A 5,406-nucleotide genomic window follows, 5' to 3' on the forward strand; every position below is an offset into this window, starting at 1 on the left:
AACTATTGAAATTAATGAAAATATAAAGTTGAAAATAAGTAAAATTATATTATTGAAAGTTGTAAAGAATCTCGTTAGAAACATTTAGGCGAAAACCTCATCGAAATCCGAGCTATAACGAAGAAGTTATGACTCCTTAAAGTTTCGCGACAGAACCGGCTCGACGCCGTATGACGTAAAAAGTGAGTTTTCGATAAACTACTTTTTAGCTTTAGTGATCTAAATGAAAGTCGTAGTATTCGTTAAACCGAGAATTTTCATAAAAAGAACGTCCAAATCTGACTTCGTATGAGGAAGTTATGGTTTTTCTAAGATTCGGTATAGCAGTAGACAACTAAAAACTCGAAATAAAGATCGAGTGATTTTTAGCCGACACAACCTAAACGATAATCGAATGTCTCATCAATATTAGTACAATGGTAAAAAGACAGACGAAAACAGACATCGGATGAAAAAGTTATGAATTTTTAACGGACTTTTCCTGTCCCGGCTTGTTAAAAATATAACTTTAAAAGTTAAATCAAAATTAGCCGACGGAGTCTAAACAAACGTTGTAGAGCATAATTTCACCTACGCGTGGATATAAAGAACGTCAAAAACGGAGTTCGTATGCAAAAGATACGGATTTTTGAAGTTTATGGCACAAATTACGAGGCTGGACCGGGGAGCTACGCCCAGCGTACTCGTGTACACGGTCAGAGATCGGCCACGTCGCCGGTCTTCGCATGATAGCCACGTAGCGGACACGTCCAAGCCATGTGCCCTTCCTTCTGAGCATCGGACGCGTGTCTCGTACGCCCCACGTACAGCGAGACTACACCCCGCGTAGTAAGGTGCTTCGGACCCTATATAAGGGATGTGAGGCTGCCCGTATTTTGGTTGCCATTTTTCAATCTTTTTCACTCTAAAACCCCTCTCTAGCCTACTTTTAACCCCCGAAGTCCCGGTATCATCCCCGACACCCGAAGCAAGTCCCGACGCTCCAAAGTTCCCGAGAAAATCATATTTTTAAGTCGAAACTCTGACCGCGCAAGGCCCGGTTTTCAACTAAAATCTCCGGTTTCGTCACAGAAAGTCATTTTTAGAGTCGAAGTGCTGCCCAAATTAATACTTTAACCCCTGGTTATTTCACGGTGAGTTCAATATATTGGAACAATTGTATGTTATGTATTATATGTGCTATGTGCTTTTCCATGTTATTTTCTCGTGTTATTATTCTGCTATTTTGATAGCAAAGCTGTACCTTTGGCCATGTGATCAGTGAAAGGACTTAGATTCACAGTGGTATTGGTATGTAGCATCTGGCCGTGTAGAGCATGTCTCGCAAGAGAATGACTTCTACCCCTGTGGCATTGACAGAAGGTTAGATAGGGCTGAAAGCCTGAAATCTACCCAAATGTTTAATCAGAAATTGTATGTCTTCTGTGCCATTTGGGCCGAAGCGTTATTGATGTATATCAAGTATTGAAATTGTTATATCTCATTAATTGTATATCTTTGAATCAAATCATTGATTGATATGGAAAGCTTGTCGCATGATTCACATATACCTTTGTTGTTCCTTGTTCCCTTTGCTTCTGCCATATTGAAGTATATATATGGCATAACGTTATGTTGTATATATTATTGAACTCACTAAGCGTCACCGCTTACCCCTCTCAATGTTTAACAATTGCAGGTAATAAGCATCCAGTTTAGTCATATACTGTTGGAAGATTTAGAATAGTTTATACTATTACTTTTGTACTTGGGTTTACGTTTGTATAAAAGCTTTAATATCCTGGGTGGTTATGTAATATACTAAAACTTAGTCGGTTTGTATCCAGTCTTTTGTAATCAAATTATCAATGTAAAATATTATTTTTGAATATGCATGTAGCATGTTTTGGAGTAACTTGGAGTAACAATGTCTTTAGTATGAAAGTATAGGGTCTTTCAATTCTTGGGCCAAAACCTTCATAAAAGGGGAAGGAAAATCTAATGAACTAAAGGTCAAGATAGAAACTTGATTACCAGAAAATGTAGCCAAAGAAGTGTAGTTTCTGGATCTACTCTTCCCTTGTTGAGCCCTCTATCTCCTTCTTCTTCCACAAGCTTCAAAAGCACACAAATATCACTCAAAATGGCTCACACTCTCAAAGAAAGCTCTAGGGTTTCGTAAATTAGGGTTTGGGAGAAGGAGGCTGTAAATGAGGCTAAGGGGTGGGGGTTAAGGAGCTTAAATATGGTGCAAAACCCCGAAATTAGGGTTTCATTCGGGTCGATCTACTCGCCGAGTCGAGGGCTCTTGACTCGTCGAGTAGATAGCTTAAACCTCGTGCATCATCTGCCCTCTGCTCGATGAGTTAGGGCCACCAACTCGCCGAGCCACCCTTCAAAAATAAATGAAATAAAGATTTAAATGCATACCAGCAACCAGTCGTTACACCATTGCTGTCGGGGTTTATCTAACAAGCGCTAAGACCATAGTTGCCGATGTTATCTATTAGGCACAACTGCCAATGTTTATTTGTAAGACACTAAGTCCATAGCTTCCAATGTTCATTTTTAAGGAACTAAGTCCATAGCTATCAAGGTTTTTAGAGTACATCTGGTGAACACGTAGTTCAAAAATACCTACAGGTTGCGAGTCTGCTAGCGTTCCACATGACTGTCTAGAATCGTCCGTGGTTGTCATCTATACTCTGCTAGATGACTGAATCAACTTTAAAGTCAAGGCTTCTCATCATCTTTCACCTCTCAACATCTATATCATCTTTCATCTCTCATCATTCATCCACCCATCTTTACCCAATATATTTATTGGTATAAAAATACATATACAGTTTAAATCACGTAAAACATGTATAAATCGTTCACCTAGCATAGATATCAGGAACAAGATAATAAGCACATATAACATGTATTAATATTAAATACTTCATATCTATGTGTAATATGAAAGTAACTATGCACTCACTTGTTAAAGTGACGACTCGTAATTCGAGTAACGCTTCGCTTCTAACAATTGTATTTTCCTTCGACGAAACCTAATATCATTATCACTAAGTCTTAGTCTATTATTTATTACGACTAATTATTAGTCTAGATTCATCATTAAATCAAAGTCTACTTTCATGATCTATCAAGTAAGGAACAACCAGGTAGAATCATATCGGAGGTAGGGTCCATTTGGTATACAAAATATACTGATTGGAAATCCCACTTTAAACACCTCACTAAATCACAGCCTAGACATCATCCCCGTAAGTAGATCAATCGATGTAATGACTTGGAATCACTAATAAATCTTGTTTATAGGTTCATAATAAAGATATTGAACTTAAACATAAGTTATACTTAAAGTATGGTAAGCATAACTCACTTACATGGGGGTTTAGCGAAGAACCGGGCTCTGCATGGGCAGAACTTCTGAGCTGAAAGCTCTTCTTCTCAGGGCCTTCTGGCACTCCGGGACTCGCCTCTAACACCTAGGATGTGCTAGGGAAAGGCTTAGAGGTTTTGGGGGTGTTTGAAAGAGAATGGGTTAGAAAGGTGTGATGAAATAAGGGAAAATGCCTTCTATTTTTAGGCTGGGAAATCTGCGTACGCGGGGCATACTAAATGGGTATGCTGGATGTACTCAGCACGCTGGGTGTACTGCATGTTACACTGGGCGTACTTATGCCAGGTGTCGCCATCACGTGCAAAGCAGTGGGGAGGAAGTAGTGGCCCAGATCTTGCCCCGTGGCACTTCTAGGTTTAATCAAAAAATTAATTATCTTCTAAAATCCGTAACTTTCGCATACAAGCTCCGTTTTTTGACGTTCTTTATATTCACGCGTAGGTAGCGACGTGATCTACAACTTTCGTTTAGACTCCGTTGGCTATTTTTGACTTTATTTTTAAAGTTATATTTTAACAGGCTTAGATAGTTAAAGTCCGTTAAAAATTCATAACTTTGTCATTCGACGTTCGTTTTCGGTTGTCTTTATATAGTTGAGATCCTATTAACGAGATCTCCAGTTCTCGTTTAGGCTGTGTCGGCTAATAATTGATTGATCTAAAATTTGATTTCCAGGCTGTATATTGCTATGCAATATCTTAGAAAAATCATAACTTCCTCAAATGAAGTCAGATTTGGATGTTCTCTATATGCACGCTCTCGGTTTAACGTATACTAAGACTTTAGTTTAGATATCTAAGGCTAAAAAGTAGTTTATCAAAAGTTCACTTTTTACGATACGCGACGTCGTGTCGGTTTAGTCGCTAAACTTTGACGGGTCATAACTTCTTCTTTATAAGTCGGAGTTTAGCGTTCTTTATATGTAGGGAATCCTTGTGACATATACTATAACTTTGGTTAAGATTATTTATGCTAAATAATCTTCTATTAAAAAGTCATTTTTAATGCTTATTATCTCTAAATTGTTTAGCCCGAATTTGCGGGCGTTATATCAGACCATCGCTTTCCCACAATCCTCTGAAGTACCTAAAACAATAAACTAAAACTGTAAGCCAAAACTTAGTGAGTTCCACCAAGGTACCATCACACAACATAACAAACAAAGCATGCAAATATGAGCCTTCATCCAGACTTGACCGCCTCGCAGGGCCTACAACCTATCTAGACCGCTCTACGGGCTTTCGGCCTGAATGGACCGCCTCGTAGGGCCTACAGCCTATCCGGACCGCCCCGGGTGTCTTGGCCTTCAGCACAAAGCAAGACCGCCTCAACCCAACCACAATATGTCGACATATGTAACAAACAAACATAAACACAGAACCAACAAATATAGATAACCATACAGATCTACTAATTAGTCATATACTAGCATAAAATTATCCTATAACCAAGATACATAATCTAGTGGGCCGGCATTGGTGCCTTCGACCCACGAGTACAGTGTGGAAAACTCACCTCTTGGTCCAAACAAAAGCTAAATAAATCTCTGCTCTGAAAACCAGCTCTACCTGATACCTGTTATTCAAAACATTGCCCGACTTAAAGTTAATATCAAATTACCCAAAATACCCTTTGGTCAAAATTGGTCAAACTCAACAAACCAGCCGAGTCAACCCAGCCTCGTACGCGGGGCGTACTCCGTTTGACCGAGGAGTCGGGGTGTAGACCGCGTACACGCAACATACCATTTGGTACGCCTAACGTATGCACCTGGTCAACCAACCAACTCAGTAAGAGCTTAATGCATCAAGGATTTTCGTCCAAAACCAGATCTATTCCCAAAATAACATTATAAGTCATAAAGTTTCCAATTTTATGACTTTGCATGGCTAGAATTTCTTAATACCAACAAACCCTAACTTCTTAATCCATTAGGACATCCTAGCACATGCATAGGGAAGAACTAAGAGCCAAGATCACATTTTTATGCTTCTAGACATCTCAAAACATCTAAAAGAACA

The sequence above is a fragment of the Lactuca virosa genome, chromosome 7 (assembly GCF_052849685.1).
Source record: "Lactuca virosa cultivar CGN04683 chromosome 7, Lactuca_virosa_CGN04683_v6, whole genome shotgun sequence".
NCBI lineage: Eukaryota > Viridiplantae > Streptophyta > Magnoliopsida > Asterales > Asteraceae > Lactuca > Lactuca virosa.